The sequence below is a fragment of the Phacochoerus africanus genome, chromosome 10 (assembly GCF_016906955.1).
Source record: "Phacochoerus africanus isolate WHEZ1 chromosome 10, ROS_Pafr_v1, whole genome shotgun sequence".
Classification (NCBI taxonomy): domain Eukaryota; kingdom Metazoa; phylum Chordata; class Mammalia; order Artiodactyla; family Suidae; genus Phacochoerus; species Phacochoerus africanus.
In genome coordinates, this window is record NC_062553.1 from 53,992,072 (window position 1) to 54,013,830 (window position 21,759).

The window sequence follows — 21,759 nt, forward strand, 5'->3', positions numbered from 1 at the left end:
TACATTTTGTAAACAACAATCATCTGTCAATAATATTTTAAATTTACAATAGATTTCCATTTTAATTTATTGATTTATATTTCCTGGGGAGATGCCTAAATTATATTTTGGACTATATTTGTAATTGCAATAGTAAACTCTCCACCTTTTATATCCCTTCTCCCTCCTTCAGAACACACATATATTCATTAAATAATAAGGGTGAGTTTGTACAAACATATACTATCAAGTAAACTGCTGTCTGTTTAGAATGTACCAACTACAAAGCTCCCTTCAATTCCCTTCCTTTCTCAAAATTTTGTTTCTTCTCTTCCTTTCACTCATTCAGACTGACAAATATACACAAAACCACAGACACACACATTCCGCCACTGCAAAGTTTAATCAGTCCATAATTCCAAAGCAAGTATATCAATGTTTAATGGATGAATCTGACACACATATTTTGCAATAGGCTCATGGATTCCATGCTTATGGAAATCTTTTATCAATTGACAGTAAACATCAATTAAAATGCATCTTAATGTTAAAACCAAGCATTAATATGGAGGTAGACATAGCTGGCTTCATAGAACTCTGGAGGAAACTGAGTGTGGGACAGGGCTTGCTAAGGAGACAGCACACCCTTAAAGTTTTTGGAAGGAATTTCCCCACACCCCTTCCCTTGCTCTTGCTGCTGAAGTGCCACATGATGGAAGCTGTGATGTTTGAGTCATCTTGGAGGTGGCAAAGCAGACCTTCTGACTTACCATTAAATATAATCAAGTTTTACCATCCCTTGTCCTCAATGGTGCACATAGTGGACCTTCATCTTGGGGATGTTCATAAAGTCATCAGTGTTGTCCGCACACCATGGGTCATGCTCTTACCCCACAGGTGCAGTTGATTACCTGGCCCTAGAGGCCCTGCAGCAGGCTGATCAGGTTCCACAGGTGCAGGTCTAAAAAGAAAAAAAAATCTTTTATTTAGTTTGTTAATTCTAAACTGACATGTACAAAATAAATTTCATTGATTTATTAAAAATTGGAAATCTTACATTTTGTAAACAACAATTAGGTAAAGGGTAGTTGTGAGACTAAGATAAACAACAATGATAATGTGAGAACAAAGGATGTATATATGTATGTGCAACTAGGTCACCTTGCTGTACAGCAGAAAATTGACAGGACACTGTAAACCACCTATAATGGAAAACAATAAAGTCAATATAAAAATAGATAAGCAACAATTTTATTTACCTTCATGGGCTCAGATAAAATCAAACATACTGTATTAATTAATAATCATGTTTTAAAAGACAAACATAAATGCTGTTATTTCAAGAAGGCAAAACTTAAATGGTCAGGTGTATGGGAAAAAGTCAAATATAAAGTATCTGAATCAATTTAAGAAGATACAATCTGTAGATAAGGAAAAAACAAAGAACGTTATTGATGATATATAAATTTATTGAAATACATAGCTTTTTAAAACAAATAGCTTTATATAAATTATAAAGAATGTTTTCTAAATGCAATGTGTGGTATCAGAAAGCAGAAATATGGTCATTTGTTGCTAAACATAGATGTCATTTACTGCTTTGGCTAGGAAACTGGTGTGTACTATCTTTAATATTCTCTTTAAACTTTGCGATTTTAATACTAATGTGAATTGCACATACCTACACTCTATCCTTAAGTCTCAGACTATTCTTTGGGATGTTTCAGCCACTTAAGAAAAATTATTATGGCCTACATCTGTTACCTAAGAGGGGGGTGATGGATCTTGGCAGCGGAATTTCAAAGTTTTGCAAATAGGATATCAGTCTCCTAAAAATTTATGTCAAAAACTCGAGTTTCTGAATTCAGTTCCAAATCCTGATCTCCCAAAATTGTATGATCATTTAATATTGTGTTATAAAACAAACTTACAAAATATAATTCATTATCCATGTTTGTGTTGAGTGTGTGTGAGATTCATTAACACACTGGTAAGATAAAACAAAGATGAAAAGAACAAGCAGGCCAGGAAAGGCTATGGAAATACAAAGCGTATTTATCTGCAAAAGAGAAAATCAGCATGAAAAGCATGAGAAATAAAAATTGAGGTTTTATTTCACATGACAGAAAATATCATGTCTAAGTCGTATGTTATAGGCGAGGACATAGGTGAAAGTCAGTCAAAAGCAGCTAGCAGAACATTTAAAAATCAAATGCTAAAGACATTTCTATGGCTGATTGTAGTGACATAGATTTATCCCTTGATAGTAGTGCCCAATAGAGAAAATTAACTAGGGCTCATAGAATGGTATTAACAGAGGCAGAAGCAAAGAGAGAAGAAGCAATTTCTAATCTTAAAGGGGCCACTGCATAAATTTTTTTTCCACAAAATGAGACCACAACTGCTAAATGGATTTTTTCCTACTTATTCATTGTTTTTCCCTTTAAAAGTGCATACTTATTACATTTTCCCCTAATGGTTAGGAAGACAACTTCATGGGAGGCTCGTAAGATGTAAATATTTACATAGCTCTGTTCTATGGCATGGTATATTTGATGTGAGAAATAACACACATGGGATTTTAAAGACATTAGCACACTGTAGAGAACCTTCATACTAAAGTCTGAGTCACTGACATCAGACTCTGTCCAAGAGATTGTTTCCTGCATATACCTCAAAATTGTCTTGTGATCTTTTTCTCCATTTCACTTTCTCTTATTAAAACTGTAGTTTGTGCTTCCATTTTCCCCATCTTCTTTGTCAGTGACAATATTGCCTACCTTGGAGATCTTTATAGCATCACTAAATCCGCTCTCTGCTGGTTTCAATGTTGCAGTTTTGATGTAAACCTTTATCAGTACCAGCAAAAAATAAATTACATATTGCTATTATGAGACCTGTAATTTACTGAACTATTTAAAAAGAAATTCTGTGTTAATTTGCAGTCAATTATATTTGACTTAGGCATTAAGAAATGTAAAACATCCTTATAGCTAAGGAATTTTAAGCAGAAAGAGCAAATCTAGAGGCACCAGCAAACTATATTGCAAAACTATAGTTATTGAAACAGTAAAGTATGCATTCATTCATGTATTCATGTATTCATGCAGATGAATGAAGTTGGGCACCAATCTTAAACCACACACAAAAATCAACACAAATTGATTAAGGACTTAAACATAAGGTCTGAAAACATAAAACACCTAGAAGAAAATATAAGGCAAAAATCCCCTTAGAATTTGTCTTGGCAATGATTTTTTGAATATGAACCAAAATTACAAGCAACAAAAGCACTAATAAACTATTGAAATTACATGAACCAATCAAACAAAAATCCCCCAAAACAAAAGAAAACAACAAAAAACTTCTTCACAGCAAAGGAAACTATCAACAAAATAAAAAGACTACCTTTTAATTGGGAAATACATTTTTAAACCTGTATCCTATATTTGATAATATCCAAAATATATAGTAAACTCATATAACTCAGTAGCAAAAAAATGATTTTTTAAAAATAGATTAAAAGCTGGCAAAGGACATAAATAGACCTTTTCCCAATAACATAGAAATGGTCATCAAGTGTTTTTAAAAAGCCAAAATCACTAATTATTAGGGACTTTCAAATCAGAATCACAATGAGCTATCACCTCACACTTGGTAGGATTTCTACTACCAAAGGAAAAGAGATAACAATGTTGTCAAGGATCTACAGGAAAGAATCCTGGTACACTCTTGGTAGGAATGTAAATTGGTGCAGCCACTATGGAAAACAGTATGGAAGTTCCTCAAAAAAATTAATAAGAACTACAACATGATCCAGCAATCCCTTTTCTAAGGAGACATTCAAAGAAATAACATCACAGTCTCAGAGAGATATACCATGTTCATTGTAGAATTTTTCACAATAGCCAAGATATGAGTGTCTGTCAACAGATGAATGGATAAAGGTGATATGGTTTTATATGCATTGGGATATTAGTCAGTGTTAAAAAATTAAGGAAATCCTGGAATAAAAGAAAACATGGATGAATCTGGAGGGCAATATGCTAAGTGAAGTAAGCCAGATGCAGAAAGACATATTCTGCATGCACCATTTATATGTGGAATAAAAAAATAAATAAAAATAATAGAAACAGATGCAGAAACACTGATTTCTAGAGTGAGGGGAAGTGAGGAATATTGTTTAAAGGATACCATCTTTCTGTGATAAAATGAAAAGTTTTCATGAATCTAATGTATACATGGTTAATGGCATTGTATTATATAGTTAATAATGTTATAGTTAATAACATTGTATTATAGACTTGAAATTTCCTAGGATAAAATATAGCTATGTGATATGATAGATGTTTTAATTTGTTGCAGTTGTCATCATACAATTTATGCATATATCAAATAACCACTTTGTACACTTCAAATATGTTACAATTTCATACTTTACATTAAAATTTTGTCAACTATAGCTCAATAAAGCTGGAAATGAAACAAAAAACAAAAACACCAAATTCCACTCCACTAATTTCTACCATGACTCTCAAAAATTCAAATTATATGTAAATATCTTAACTGATCAAGGTAAAATTAGCAAAATTATGGTGCTTTTCTGTCTCTTCAATGAAATCAAAAGTCAATGTACATTGTTTTATCCTTTACCTATGTCATCACTAGCTTTGAATTTTCATCCCATATACCTTTGATTAGAAATGCCATCAGTGCCTGAGTCAGATATAGTAGATCTATAACGAGCTCTAGGACACTTCTTTAACTTTCACAGGAAAGCAGTACAAAATGCTTGTCTAGACACAATCTAAAATTTATGGATTTTTTATCATCTTCAACAATAAAATTTTGACATCCTTTCATGAAAAAGACAAAGCAATTATTTTTTAAAAATTTTATCCCCAAATGGTCCTATAGAAAAACAATATATATTAATAATACAAATATAATAACTTTTCCACTGATCCAGATTACTGACTGAATTACCTTTCTGCCTATTGGTTCAAAGACATATGGACCTGTGTGATATTTAATACTCCTAGTAAGTGATCTTTTTGGTAAGAATAACAGTGTTTCTGGTGTCATAACTTAAACTAATGGGATCACAGTTGCCACAACTATGCGGTAGTCATGAAAACTGGCAGATTGACAAGAAAAGGTAATTGCAAACCAGCAACCTTGTAGACATGGATTGTGCAGACTAGGTTTGGAGCTCCTAAGAACATCACATCTTCTGATCAATCACTAATACATTCTGTGAAACATAAAAAATAATGCAAACTTCTACACTGGATCATAATTCAATAAAAAGACATTAGTAACAATGAAAAATCACATCTCAATAGAAATTAAGAAATTATTAAAATTGAAGAAACACTGTAAATAAATCATACCTTAATAAAAAATTTTAAAAATAAAATATCAAAAAAAAGAAATTATTAAAAGAGTGTGTCACTAAAGGAAAAAAAACTGTAAATATAAGGTAACTTAAAAGGGACACTGCATACTAAAAGTGATATAATTACCACATAAGTCGTTAAAGAAGTCTATGTGTTAATATTAACTAAAACATAATTAAAATTAACAACTTATGTGTTTGCCTTAAATAACCAAGAAAATATTAACTAGAAACCATATGAAAAGCAGCATGAAAAAATGACAAAGAGACACCAGGCAAGATTATTAAGATTATGTGTGTGTGGTATATATATATATACCACATATATATATATATATATATATATATATATATATATATATATATTTCCATGCATCTACAATATGCCAGTGGAATTTTAATCTAAATAAAGGAAATTATATGACTATATATCTGATGATCATAGATGCAAAGATCCTCTACCAAACATTAGCCAACCAAATTCAACAATGTATAAAAAAGGATCACACATCATGATCAATTGGGATTTCTTCCAGGGATGCAAGAATGGTTCAATATCTGCAAACCAACAAATATGATTAACCACATTAACAAAACAAAAGATAAAAATCACATGAACATCTAACTAGTTGCTAAAAAGGCATTTGAACATCCATTCATGATAAAAATGCTCAACAAATGTGTATAAAAACAACATACAAGAGCTTCTGTTGTGGCTCAATGGGATAAGGGCCACATATTGTGAAGATGCAGGATGGATCTCTGACCTAGCATACTGTGTTAAAGATCTGGTATTTCTGTAAGCTGCAGATCAGGTCATGGATGTGTCTCAGATCTGGTGTTGCCCTGTCTGTGGCACAGTCTGCAGCTGCAAATCTTATTTGACCCTTGGCTCAGGAACATCCATTTACTGGAGAAGGGGCCTTAAAAATTAAAAAAAAAAGTACTTCAGCATAATATTGATCTTTTATTACAAACCCAGAGCTAAAATCAGAATTATGAAAAGTTGAAAATCTTTTCTTTAAGATTAGGAACAAGACAAGAAGGCTCATTATTGTCACTTCTATTATCATAGTGCTGGAAGTCCTTGCTGCAGAAATCAGACAAGAAAATGAAGTAAAGTGCATTCAAACTGGAAAGAATGACATAAAACTACTATATTTGCATATAATAAGATACTATATGTAGAAAACTCTAAAGAATCCACCAAAAACATTAAAACTAATACATGGATTCAGTAATGTTGCCATATATAAGATTAGTATAGAGAAAACTACAGCTTTTCTCTATACTAATAATGAATTTTCAGAAAGAAAGTTTTAAAAATTCCATTTACAATTGAATCAGAAAGAATAAAATATGATTAAATTAATCAAGGGGTTAAAAGACCTGTAATCTGAAATCTACAATACATTGAAGGAAATTGAAGGTGATACAAAGAAATGGAAATATATCCCATGTTCATGAATTGGAAGGATGAATATTTTTAAAAAGTCCTTACAACCCAAAGCAATGTAAAATTTCAGTGTAACAAAATACCCGTGACATTTTTCATAAGGCTGGAAGAAATAATCCTAAAATTCATATGGAACTACAAAAGACCCAGAATAGTCAAAGGGATTTTAACAGAAAGGACAAATCTGGATCTATCACTATCACTGGCTTCAGACTATACTACAAAGCTATGGTAATCAAAAATGTATGGATCTACCACACTTCAATTTAAAAAAGAAAAGAGAGGAACATTTTAGGGCACAACCACTACACAAATCCTGTAACCACTTCTCACTATATATATATATTACATCAACCCTGATCTGGACACTGTCTTCTCCTACACAATTCCTAACTGTCCCTAATTCTACTATATGCCCTTCCCTAAGGTGTATTATAATCTTAATTTCCTCCACATTTTAGACACTTTATTCACTTCCAACAACAGAAAAGATTACATTGGAAAGATTCAATGGTACATGTGTAAATTATTGAGTCCATGAAGTGTTCTAGGTAAATAGTGCCATATTTGGAGATGGATGTGCATCAGTAAATAAGACAAGTACCCTAGAGTCAAGGAATTATGACAAGATATAAAGTCAAATTATGAAGAAATTTTATTTTTTTATTTTATTTTATTTTCCCAATGTACAGCAAGGGGATCAAGTTATCTTTACATGTATACACTACAATTACATATTTTCCCCCACCCTTTGTTCTGTTGCAACATGAGTATCTAGACAAAGTTCTCAATGCTACTCAGCAGAATCTCCTTGTAAATCTATTCTAAGTTGTGTCTGATAAGCCCAAGCTCCCGATCCCTCCCACTCCCTCCCTCTCCCATCAGGCAGCCACAAGTCTCTTCTCCAAGTCCATGATTTCCTTTTCTGTGGAGATGTTCATTTGTGCTGGATATTAGATTCCAGTTATAAGTGATATCATATGGTATTTGTCTTTGTCTTTCTGGCTCATTTCACTCAGTATGAGAGTCTCTAGTTCCATCCATGTTGCTGCAAATGGCATTATGTCATTCTTTTATATGGCTGAGTAGTATTCCATTGTGTATATATACCACTTCTTCCGAATCCAATCCTCTGTTGATGGACATTTGGGTTGTTTCCATGTCCTGGCTATTGTGAATAGGGCTGCGATGAACATGCGGGTGCACGTGTCTCTTTTAGAGTAGAGTTTTGTCCGGATAGATGCCCAAGAGTGGGATTGTGGAGTCATAAGGAAGTTCTATGTATAGATTTCTAAGGTATCTCCAAACTGTTCTCCATAGTGGCTGTACCAGTTTACATTCCCACCAACAGTGCAGGAGGGTTCCCTTTTCTCCACATCCCCTCCAGCACTTGTCACTTGTGGACTTATTAATGATGGCCATTCTGACTGGTGTGAGGTGGTATCTCATGGTAGTTTTGATTTGCATTTCTCTTATGATCAGTGATGTGGAGCATTTTCTCATGTGTTTGCTGGCCATCTGTATGTCTTCCTTGGAGAACAGTCTATTCAGGTCTTTTGCCCATTTTTCCATTGATTGATTGGCTTTTTTGCTGTTGGGTTGTGTAAGTTGCTTGTATTTTCTAGAGATTAAGCCCTTGTCCGTTGCATCGTTTGAAACTATTTTCTCCCATTCTGTAAGTTGCCTTTTTGTTTACTTTTGGGTTTCCACTGCTGTGCAAAAGCTTTTCAGTTTGATTAGGTCTTGTGGGTTTATTTTTGCTCTTATTTCTATTGCTTTGGGAGACTGACCTGAGAAATATTTATTCATGATGTTGATGTCGGAGAGTGTTTTGCCTATGTTCTCTTCTAGGAGTTTGATGGTGTCCTGTCGTATACTTAAGTCTTTCAGCCATTTTGAGTTTATTTTTGTGCATGGTGTGAGGGTGTGTTCTAGTCTCATTGCTTTGCATGCAGCTGTCCAGGTTTCCCAGCAATGCTTGCTGAATAGACTTTCTTTTTTCCCATTTTATGCTCTTGCCTCCCTTGTCAAAGATTAACTGAGCAAAGGTGTCAGGGTTTATTTCCGGGTTCTCTATTCTGTTCCATTGGTCTGTCTGTCTGTTTTGATGCCAGTACCACACTGTTTTGATGACTGTGGCTTTGTAGTATTTCTTGAAGTCTGGGAGAGTTATGCCTCCTGCTTGGTTTTTGTTTCTGAGGATTGCTTTGGCGATTCTGGGTCTTTTGTTGTTCCATATAAATGTTTGGATTGTTTGTTCTAGTTCTGTGAAAAATGTCCTGGGTAATTTGGTAGGGATTGCATTGAATCTGTAGATTGCTTTGGGTAGTATGGCCATTTTTACAATATTGATTTTTCCAGTCCAGGACCATGGACTATCTTTCCATTTCTTTACATCTTCTTTGATTTCTTTGATTAAAGTTTTATAGTTCTCGGCATATAGGTCCTTTACCTCCTTGGTCAGGTGTACTCCGAGGTATTTGATTTTGCGAGGTGCAATTTTAAAAGGTACCATATTTTTGTATTCCTTTTCTAATATTTCATTGCTGGTATACAGAAATGCGACTGACTTCTGAATGTTAATCTTACAGCCTGCTACTTTGCTGAATTTATTAATCAGTTCCAGTAGTTTTGGGGTTGAGTCCTTAGGGTTTTCTATGTATAGTATCATGTCATGTGCATACAGTGACGGTTTTATCTCTTCTCTTCCTATATGGATGCCGTTTATTTCCTTTGTTTGTCTAATTGCTGTGGCTAGGACTTCCAAAACTATGTTGAAGAGCAGTGGTGAGAGCGGGCATTCCTGTCTTGTTCCAGATTGGAGTGAGAAGGCTTTCAGTTTTTCCCCATTGAGGATTATACTTGCTGTGGGTTTCTCATAGATGGCTTTGATTGTATTCAGGAATGTTCCCTCTATACCCACTTTGGCGAGGGTCTTGATCATGAATGGATGTTGGACTTCGTCAAATGCTTTTTTTCTGCGTCTATTGAGATGATCATATGATTTTTGACTTTTCTTTTGTTAATGTGGTGTGTGATGCTGATTGATTTGCGAATGTTGAACCATCCTTGTGAACCTGGGATGAACCCTACCTGGTCATGGTGTATGATTTTTTTGATATGTTGTTGGATTCGGTTGGGTAAGATTTTGTTGAGAATTTTTGCATCTATATGCATCAATGATATTGGCCGATAGTTTTCTTTTTTGGTGGTATCTCTGTCTGGTTTTGGAATGAGGGTGATGGTGGCATCATAGAATGTCTTTGGGAGTATTCCTTCTTCTTCAACCTTTTGAAAGAGTTTAAGGAGGATGGGCACCAATTCCTCTTTATATGTTTGATAGAATTCGCCTGTGAAGCCATCTGGTCCTGGACTTTTATTTGTAGGGAGTGTTTTTATGACATCTTCAATTTCATTTCTAGTGATCGGTCTGTTCAGTTGGTCTGTTTCTTCTTGATTCACTTTCAAGCAGGCTGTAAGATTCTAGGAAATTGTCCATTTCTTCCAGATTGTCAAACTTGTTGCCGTATACTTGTTCATAGTGTTCTCTTATGGTTTTTTGTATTTCTGCTGTATCCGTTGTGATTGCTCCTTTTTCATTTATAATTTTGGTTATTTGGGTTCTTTCTCTCCTCTTTTAGGTGAGTCTAAAAGAGGACGTTGTCAATTTTGTTTACCTTTTCAAAGAACCAGATCTTGGTTTTATTAATTTTCTCTATTGTTTTTGAGTCTCTATTTTATTGATTTCTTCTTTGATCTTTATAGTTTCCTTCCTTCTGCTGACTTTAGGTCTTTTTTGTTCTTCTTTTTCTAATTCGTTTAGGTGGAGGGTTAAGTTGTCAATTTGGGATCTTTCTTCTTTTTGGAGAAAGGCCTGTATTGCTATGAATTTCCCTCTGAGCACTGCTTTCGCAGCATCCCATAGATTTTGAGCGGTTGTGTCTTCATTATCATTTGTTTCAAGGTAGCCTTTAATTTCCTTCTTGATTTCCTCATTGACCCATTGGTTTTTTAGTAGCATGTTGTTTAGTCTCCATGTAGTAGGTTTTTCCTCTTTCCTCTTCCCATGGGTGATTTCTAATTTCATGGCATTGTGGTCAGAGAAGATACTTGAGATAATTTCTAGGCTCCTAAATTTGTTGAGGTTAGCTTTGTGTCCCAATATGTGGTCGATTCTTGAGAATGTTCCATGCGCACTTGAGAAGAACGTGTACTCTGCCTTTTTTTGGATGTAGTGTCCTGAAGATATCAGTTAAGTCTAACTTTTCTATTGTTTCCTTTAGGATCTCTGTTGCTTTATTGGTTTTCTGTCTAGAGGATCTGTCCATTGATGTGAGGGGGGTATTAAGGTCTCCTACTATGATTGTATTCCCATTGATTTCTCCCTTTATGTCTGTTAATATTTGTTGTATGTATCTGGGTGCTCCTGTATTTGGGCCACATATGTTGACGATAGTAACATCCTCTCCTTGGATGGATCCCTTAATCATTATTAAGTAGTGTCCTTCTTTGTCTTCCTTTATGTCTTTTGTTTTAAAGTCTATTTTGTCTGATATGAGCATTGCGACTCCTGCTTTTCTGTCATGTCTATTGGCATAAAATATTTTTCCCCACCCTTTCACTTTCAATCTATATGTATCCTTTGTCCTAAGGTGAGTTTCTTGTAGGCAGCTTATTGAAGGTTTTTGCCTTTTTATCCACTCAGCCACTCTGTGTCTCTTGATTGGGGCATTCAGTTCATTGACATTTAAGGTGATAATTGGTAGATGATTATTTATTGCCATTTTGAACCTCGTGTTCCAGTTGATTCTATGGTTCTCCATTCTTCCTTTCTTTTTTTTTGGTTGGATGGTCTCCTGTTATTATCTGCTTGAGATTTTTTTTTTCTTTTTTTGCGAATGCAATATTTGGTTTTGCCTTGTGGTTGCCCTGTTTTTTCAGTATGCTAACCCCTTCCTATAATTGTGTGTTTTAGCCTGAGGGTCCTGGAGGTTCAACCACTTCATTACTATATTAAAATTAAGAAGAGAAACATACAAACAAAAAAACAAAAAGGGTCAATTTATTTCCTAACATCCCTTGCCCACATTTTATGATTTTGATGACTCTTTTTTTTCTATTTAATTTCATTTTGTTTGAAGCAAGTTCATGATTAAATCTGTATGCTAGGAGTTCCCGTCGTGGCGCAGTGGTTAACGAATCCGACTAGGAACCATGAGGTTGCGGGTTCGGTCCCTGCCCTTGCTCAGTGGGTTAACGATCCAGCATTGCCGTGAGCTGTGGTGTAGGTTGCAGATGCGGCTCGGATCCCGCGTTGCTGTGGCTCTGGCGTAGGCCGGTGGCTGCAGCTCCGATTGGACCCCTAGCTTGGGAACCTCCATATGCCGCTGGAGCAGCCCAAGAAATAGCAAAAAACAAAAAACAAAAAAACCCTGTATGCTGGCTTATTTGAGTGACTGCTCTCTGATTGCAGTTTCCTCAGTCCCAGTTCTTCCTCTTCTTCTTCTTTTTTTTTTTACTTTTTTCTTCCCTTTCCTTCCTTTCTTTTTGGTTTAGAGAAGCCCTTTCAGTATTTCTTTTAGCCTGGGTTTTGTGTTGCTGTATTCTTTTAGTTTTTGTTTGTTGGAAAATTTTTTATTTCCCCTTCTATTTTAAATGATATTCTTGCTGGATAGAGTATTTTAGGTTGCATATTTTTTTTCCTTTTAGCACTTTAAATATCTCTTGCCATTCCCTCCTGGCCTGTAGTGTTTCTGTAGAGAAATCAGCTGATAATCTTTTGGGGGTTCCCTTGTAGGTAACATTCTGCTTTTCTCTTGCCGCCTTTAGGATCCTCTCTTCATCACTAGCTTTTGCCATTTTTATTATGATGTGTCTTGGTGTGTGTCTATTTGGGTTCAACTTGTTTGGGGCCCTCTGTGCTTCCTGTATCTTGAGCTCAGTATCCTTTAGATTTGGGAAGTTTCCAGTGATAATTTCTTCAAATATATTTTCCATTCCCTTATCTTTTTCTACTTCTTCTGGAATTCCTATTATGCGTAGATTGGCCTGCTTTATATCATCCCATAGGTCTCTTATATTGCTTTCCTGTTTTTTGATTTGGTTTTCTGCCTGCTGACCTGAATGGGTGATTTCCATTATTCTATCTTCCATATCACTGATTCGTTCTTCTGCATTTTTCATTCTGGTTTTTACTGCCCATAGTTCTGTTTGTATCTCTGCAAATGAATGTTCTAGTTTTCTTGGCTCCTCCTTATATTTTCTAGTTCCTTTCTGAGGGTATCTGCATTACTGTTCATATCTTCTCTTAGTTCCTTCAGTATTTTCACTATTTCTCCCTTGAAATCCAGGTCTGTCAGACTGCAGAGATCTGTTTCATTGTTGACTGCTTTAGGTGAGTTCTCCTGTTGGTTTGACTGGGGGTGGTTTCTCAGCTTCTTCCTCTTGCTTGCTCTTTTCTTTTTCTTGATGGAGTTGTACTCTACATGACCAGGCAGTGTTTGCCTTGTCACTGCCGTGGAATGTTTCCTGAGGGCTGGCATTGTTGGTCAGTCTTTTTTGAGGCAGTGTGGCTTTTCTGGAGTGTTGATGGGGCTAACAGGGTCTCTCTGAAGCAAAGGAGGACTTCCTGTGGGCAGACAGGACTGGGAGGTCCACACCACGATGGTAGAAGATTTCACTTGGTCAGGCAGGCTGTGGGGTTCTTGCAAGGGGTTGGTGGTGTTGGGCAGCTATTCCTCAGGAGTGCGGCACCCCCTGGGGGCTGGAGCAGCTATCTGGGTCACTGAGAACCCAAGAGGCTCTTCCCTAGGGCAGCCCAACTCAGAAGGACGGCCTGAGAATGTAGGCAGATCTTTTCACACTCTGGCCAAGCTTGTTGCAGCTTTTCTGGGCTGCAAAGGGTCCTGCAGAGAGCTGGCAGTCTGTTGCAGCTCATCCACAAGAGCTTGGCACCCCCTGAGGGCTTTGGCAGCTAGCTGGGCTGCTGCCAACCCAAGAGGCTCCTCTCCAGGGCAGCCCAACTCAGAAAGACCATTCGAGAATTAGGCAGATCTTTTCACGACCTGGCCAGTCTTGTTGCAGCTTTTCTGGGCTGCAGGGGGTCCTGCCTGGAGTTGGCAGTCCTATGCAGCTGATATGCTAGAGCTCGGCACCCCCTGAGAGCTGGGGCGACAAGCTGGGCCACTGAAAACCCAAGAGGCTCCTCCCCAGGTCAGCCCAACTCAGAAAGAATGTCTGAGATCTTTTCACATTCGGCTAGTCTTGTTGCAGCTTTTCTGGGCTGCAGGGGTTCCTGCCTGGAGCTGACAGTCCTATGCAGCTGATCCATGAGAGTTTGGCTCCCCCTGAAGACTTGGGCAGATAGCAAGGCCACTGCAAACCCAGGAGGCTCCTCCCCAGGGCAACCCAACTCAGAAAGACCATCTGAGCATTAGGCAGATCTTTTCACGGCCTGGCTAGGCTTGTTCTAGCTTTTCTGGGCTGCAGGCCTTTTCTCAGGGGCTGGTGGTGTTTGGTGCTGCTCTGCGGGGGTGTAGCCCCTCCAAAGGGCAAGCAGGCCTGTGCAGGGACAGCCCCTGTGGTGGTAGGCTTCAGGCAATTGTTGAGGCCAGCCCTCCCGAATGGCAGGCAGCCCCAGGTCCAGCGAGTGTGTAGGGGGTGGCGGGGCTGGGGGGAGGGGATGCACTCGGAAGCACAGCTTTCTGCTAGTTAGCGGGCCTGTAAGCTTGCTGTGGCGTGGGGAGTATTCTATGGGGACCCACCCCTTCTTCTCTCCCCTCCCCAGCACAGGCGCAGACCAGGCTCTTCTCCCAGGTTCCCTCTGATGTGGCTTTCCACTTCCCTGCCCCTAGAGTATTGCTCCCTTCCTCTGCAACAGCTTTGTTTTCTAGTCTCCCAGGCAGTCTCTGCCCCATCAAACCTGACAGACCAGTTTCTAGACCTCCCAAGCAGTCTCTGCTCTGCCCTGCCCCCCCAGCCCTTTCCCAGGGGCTAACCTCCAGAGCCAAGGACTCGGTGCCCAGCCCCCACCCAGGCATCTCAATTTTTGGTGGCTGTGCCCATAGTTCAGATGGTCCGTTTGGTTCTCAATCTGCTTTTCAGAACTCCAACTTACTGCTACTCTCTTCTCTGCATCCGGAGATTCCTCTGGTTTGTTTGATCTTTCCCCCGAGTAGGTGACTTTCCAGGGTGTGGGATCCCTTTCTCCTCCACACTTCCCTTTCTGGAGCGCCCATCCATCTCGGATTCACCTTCTCTCACTCTCCTCTTTTTTTTAACCTAGTAATGTCATGAACTTCTTGCCATTATTGGAGTTTAGGTTCTTCTGCCAGCAATTGGTTGCTATTCTGTGTGCGTCATTTATCCTGTAGATGTGTTTTTTTGTTGTTGTTGTGTTTGTGGGAGAGGGCAAGCTTGTCCCCCTACTCTTCCTCCATCTTGTCTTCCCATCTGAAGAAATTTTAAAACATAATATAAGGAAGGTCAAACTAGAAGTTAAAGAAAGAGAAGGAAAGTAGAAATATTTGACTTTGCTTACGGGAATAATGGGTTACTTTCCATGCAATGTGACCTACCAGCTCTGTTTAAGAGATGAACAGGTGTTTGGCTGTCAGAGACTGTGACCACTTTGTAGGGTATAAAGTTTTCTGTGCCTTTTGAAGAGTACAGAGGAGCATCAGCTATGGTTAGATATTTATTGAATGATTCAAAATAAATAGAGAAAGGCTGAATGCATGAATTAATTATATTACATAGCTTAACAGATTCATAGCAATAATAAAAAAATCATTCTACGTTCTTTCTTCTATTAGTTTTACAGCCCTCAATTTATTTTCCCATCCTGACCTAACTAAAATAGAAATTTGAAACTTGTACTATGAACTCTTGTTCAAATTCATGTCTTTCTTATGTATGTACCTGTAAGTAAAGATAACCTGTGTACATGGCATGAATATAGAGCCTTAACTCATAGAAAATTTAGATGATGCTTGAACACCAGAAAATTTCCAAGTTCCAGTCTGTGAAGTTAAAAAATATATATAAAAATTTGCAAATTTAGTGTATAAAGAATTCATACATGTATACAGACCAACTTTAAGATAGCAAATGTCTTATACAGCCTCTCCCAGTAGGGGAAGCTCTACTTTCCAAAGGTGGAGGGGATGGGGAGACAGATGAAGAGGAGTGGCCAGTAGGCTAGTCCTCCTCAGTCCATATTCCTTAGAGAAACTTCAGTGTAGCACTAATTGAATGAGAGACAGCTGTGATTATTTTCTAAGTTAACAACTCGATAAATTGTTTATTGAGTTTAAAAGTACAGCATGTCATGGAGAAAAGATGTCTTTGCACTGAATAAAAGGGTATTTTCTACCTAAGATGTACTGATTGATTTAAGCCAAGTATGAGCTTCAAGGAAAAAATGAGAATAACTCAACTTGTTAAATTATTCCAACCAGGCATTTGTATTTCACAAGACCATATTTTCCATAAAAGAGCAACACATGGTGATTTCTCCATAAAATCAAAAGTTGAGCAGTTGTAATTTTACCTTGCTTATTTTATTATAGTAATTTTTAACTCAAAAGCCAAAATACATAAAGAGAATTTCTTCCAATATGATTCATTTATGAGATCAATTTTCTGAAATTGAAATATACACACTGTCAGTAATGGTGTTCATTTTAAAAAACAGTAAATGAAATATTAAATGGGTGTGATCCCAACTTGGAGTTATGGAGAGCATTATAGTACTCAGTTATATTGCTATTATTTGGAATATTAAATTCAAAGTAATATTTACATAGTTCCTGTCATGGATAAGAGGAAACAAATCTGACTATCATCCGTAAGGACACAGGTTGAACCCTGTCCTCACTCAGTGGGCTAAGGACCTGGTGTTGCCCTGAGATCTGGTGTAGGTTGCAGACATGGCTGGGATCTGACTTTGTGGTAGCTGTGGCATGGGCCAGCATCTATAGCTCCAATTCTACCCCTAGCCTGGGAACCTCCATATACCACAGGTGCAGCTCTAAAAACTAATAATAAAAATAATAATATTTATCATTGAATGTTCTGTGAAACACATTGAATTTAGATTAAGAATATGGGATATAGCATTGCTTTGCTGAATTTGAATCACCTAAGTCACTTGCTAGGTCCTTGACATTGGAGAAGTTTATTAACCTCTATATGCCTCTGGCTCTTTGTGAAAATGTAAATAATAACATGACCTACTTCACTCAGAATACTATAATTGAGATAACACAAAATAATTATCAGGTTTAGTACATAATATACTTCAACACTGCTAACAATTTAAAAAAAAAATCAAATAGCCAGATTTCTCTACTCTCCACAGCTATGACAATTCCTGCTAAAATAGCAAAATTGCCAAAGTATGAACTGAAGTTCCCATGTTAGAACTGCCAACCTACCACTGTTAATGTAGAAATTAGATCAACTTCAGGAAGGCAAATAATCAAAGTTATCTGAGGAGGCTCAGATATTAAATAGGATTTGAATTAGACTTTTGTTTAACTTATATTTCTATAACACAGTCTTCTTGTCTTATGTGTTCAAAGTACAACTCTCAGAGACTGGCACAGATAAGAGAGAGAGAGAAATAAAAATCCCAGTAAGTTAGAGTATCCTCCCCATCCACACCCCCCCAGTATCACTGCTGACTTTCACTCACACAGTATAAAGTAGTCTACTAATTTTAACTCATTATTCCTGACAAAACTCTATCCCATACATACTTTCCTCCCTATATGAGAAAAGTTGACTTCAAGGCAGGAAAAGGAGAGAATATTTTCAAAAGAGAGAACAAAAAGAAGATATCTGTTCAAATAATAATGATAAATACAGTAAGTTTGATGATTATATTGATGATTATAAGTATGCCTCATAGAACTACACCCACCTATTTAAATCAAGTTAACATAGATTATGGTACTTACTCTTCAAAACAACTCCCCGTGTTGCATCTTATTATTATTTCATAATTTTCAGACAAGAAAAATTAAGCTCTGATAATTTAAATAAGGACATATTATAAGAATGTATCTCATTTTCATTTACAGTCACTCAATGTCAAGATCTTTGGTGAGTGAATAATTGAATTTAGTTAAATGGAATGTCATTACTGAAATTAGTAGAAAATCTACATTCAAGCAGTTACCTGTTAGAAAATACTTATAAGCTACTCACCCATATAAGCCCCTGAGTACTCTTAGGGATGTAAAACTGAATAAATATAGAAGGTTATTTTTTCCTGGAAAATGTTTTATTATGTTTTCTTAATAGTAAACTTATTTTTAAAAGAGAAACAAACACATATATTTCAAAATCAAACATTGTTATAATAGAGGAAACCTTGCATATAAATTAGGAGTATGGAAATAATATATACACAGTATTGCATGTAAAATAGGTGACTATGAAGGACCCACTGTACAACACAAGGAATCTACTCAATAGTCTGTAATAATCCATGCGGGAAAAAATGGATGTGTGTGTGTGTGTATAATTGATTCATTTTGCTGTACACCTGAAACTAATACAACATTGTAAATCAAATATACTTCAATAAATGTTTTTAGAGAAAAAATAGCAGAATGATTCTGTGATACCCTAAGATCTGACAAAATCAGATTAAATATCACATCCTTGAATCATTGTCCAGTTCTCCAGTGACACCTTTTAATTCTCTCTGCATATACTCTGCACATTTTACGTTAAAACCTGACCTACCAGTATAAAGTCATTACTCTTTCATAAGCTCTGTAATGACAATAATTGAATACATATTATTTATCACTAGTGTCCATAGTATTTAACACAAACTTAGTATTTATCCATAATAAACCTCAATAATATGTACAGCAAAATAAGTATTGAATTACATTCAAACATGTTAGTGACTGAAAATTCAATTCCCTTCTTCTCCAGTTTGTTTTCTTAAGGTATAAGTTACAAAGAAAAATAAAGCACATATACACTGAAATAGACATAAAATTTCAAAAATTGTAAGAAGATATAAAATGCTAAAATAACTACCAAATTACAAAAAAGAGGATAAATAAAAAGAGAAGAGACAAGAAAATACAAAGATAGATATTGCAAGGTAAGATTTAGTGGAGTAACCTATGTCTGAGTTTGAATAATGTATTATCTGAATCTATAACTCCCCAGGTCCTTGGCTTCTTCTCTTGATATTTCTGAGCTGTAAGCAGAGATGAGCCAGTAGGGAACTTTTGCCTTTAGAGTGTGCTGTGAAAAGCTAAAGTCAGTGAATTAAAGAGGATTTAATGAACTCAGAAGGGGAGAGTTTGAGAGTAGTGAGAACTAAGAAATTAAAATAAATTTTAAGTTGTTTCAGTTGATTGTGTTTTGTGAAAAGATAGAGGAACTAGGGATTTTAAGAGAAGACAGGGAAGATGTACTGTGTAGGAAGTGAAGACAGATTTGGGAAATTAAAGAAAAATTAAATAATTCATGGCAATGTGACTTTGGGAATACATGGAAGTCTGTTGAAAAAGGTCACAGTTCAGCATTAATGAGGATTAGATGGAAACCTCAAAAAGTGAATTTATCTGGTCTACAAATTCTTAATTATAAGGAGCTGATTAGGCTAACGCTACATTGCAATTAGCATTAGGCTTTTTTTTTTCTTTTTTCTTTTTTACTGCTACTCCTGTGGCATATGAAAGTTCCTTGGCTAGGGGTCAAATCAGAGCTGCAACTGTGGCCTATGCCACAGCCACAGCCAGAGCAATACAATACCAGATTCAAACTACATCAGGTTGTGGTGATGTAAGATCCTTAAGCCAGTGAACAAGGCCAGGGTTCTAACCCTCATCCTCACGGAGACTATGTTGGGTCCTTATCCTGCTAAGCCACAGTAGGAACTCCAGCACTAGGCTTTCTGATAGTTATTCAGATATAGATATTTAGAATATATATTATGTATATAGTTATATTACATATCACCATGTATATATTTTATATATATTCAGATATTCATATTTAAAAGTAAATAAAACATACAGATATTACTTTTTTTCAGATATCAGGTATATGATTTCTGAGATCAAATTTTCTTACACATTTTACCTTTTTAAAAAATTAATGCAAAAGGGTATAAACATTTAATTAATATTTCAGGTCCAAAATTTTGAATAAGTAGGGTTGTTAAGGTGATTGAAGGTCTTAGTAGGGTTGAGGGCATATTACTGCAAAATCTTATTCATTTTATTTCATTTTCTAAATGTGAAGTGAACACATGACTCATAAATTCTCATGTAAATTTATCTGATATGTTAAATGGAATATTTTTCTATGATTGAGGCAAAAAATATTTCTTATTTTACTGTTCAGTGTGTAAGTCTCTTTCCCAGATAGTGAGTGGTCAGGCTAGCCTGAACCTGGCCTAGCAGTTGAATCTTACTGATCACCACTGCTTTTTGGTTATCCAAGATGGAGCTCTCAGAGAAAATATCAAACTGAATGTGAAAGAATCATATAAATTATTTCAGGCTAAAAGGAAGTAGGCAGAAAAAATACAAAGCAAATGGAGGCTAAAATGATCAGGAAGGAGAAACATTTTTCATGAGAAAAATATCCCATTTTGCCTAAAGCAGTTCTTTTTCTGAGAATAGGTTACCCTACATATTGGCTCATCCATCATTGTTTTTTTTTTTTTTGCTGGGTTATTCACATATTCATAATCTTCATTATGGGCAGAAATGAGAGAGTTTCATACTATTTTCTGTTTTTAAATTGTGGTTTAGAAATCATTAACCAAAATATAAAACAAATACAAAAGATGGATATCTATCCTGTATCAGTGCATTTAAAAATCATAATTTATTGTGTCCCATTTTCTGCTGGGCCAATCTAATTGAAGTGATTTCTGAACCTTTTGTTAATAGATAGGAACCAGAGGGCAAAATCCTCCTCAAAGGAGCCAGACTATGTTGATGGATATCATCTTGCTTGGCTTCTCTAATGTTCCCAGCCTCAAGGGATTTCTTTTTGGGGTGTTTTTGATCTTCTATATGATTATTCTGATGGAAAATAGCCTAATTATCATCATAAGCAAGATTTATCCTTCCCTCCAGACCTCCATGTATTTTTTTCCTGGGGAAGTTTTCATCCTTGGAAATATGTTACATATCAGTCACCATACCCAAATTATTGATAGATCTTTGTAGACAAAATAGAAACATCATTTCTGGCCTGTGCTACTCAAATGCACTTTTTTTCTGGTGCTGTGAGCCACTGAGTGTTTCCTTCTGACTGCAATGGCCATTTGCAACCTGTTACTCTACCCTCTCATCATGAACAGTAGGCTGTGCATCCAACTGACAGCTGGCTGTTGGGTCAGTGGAATCCCAGTGCATGTAGGGTTTATCTATCAGATTTTCTCTCTCCCTTTCTGTGGCTGTAACCAGTTGAATCACTTTTTATGTGACACACTTCCAGTCCTTAAGCTCTGTGGGGACACTTTTATGATTGAGATGTTGATTTATGTGGTTGCTGTTCTAGTTGTCACTATTCCTTTTATGTTGATTCTTGGATCTTATGTGAAAATACTTGGGACCACCTCGAAGCTGCCTTCATACATGGGGCGAGCCAAAGCCTTTTCTACCTATTCCTGTCATCTCATGGTTGTGGCTTTATTCTTTGGATCAGGCATCATCACATATTTGAGACCAAATTCCAGTCATTTGATAGGTATGGACAAGTTTCTTTATCTTTTTTACACTGTTGTCACACCAGTGTATAACCCTATGATATATTGTCCGAGAAACAAAGATATTATGGTGGCCTTGAGAAAATTTCTACTGAAATGGATTATGTGATGACTCAAAAAGATAACTTTATAAAATTTGTTTCATCTTTTATATCATCTTAAATAATC

General features: G+C 36.3%; 1 pseudogene; it reads left to right on the forward strand.

The window, feature by feature from the left end:
- Positions 1–544: 544 nt before the first annotated feature.
- LOC125137417 (olfactory receptor 10AG1-like) lies at positions 545–21,700 on the forward strand (annotated as a pseudogene).
- The last annotated feature ends 59 nt before the right edge of the window (positions 21,701–21,759 follow it).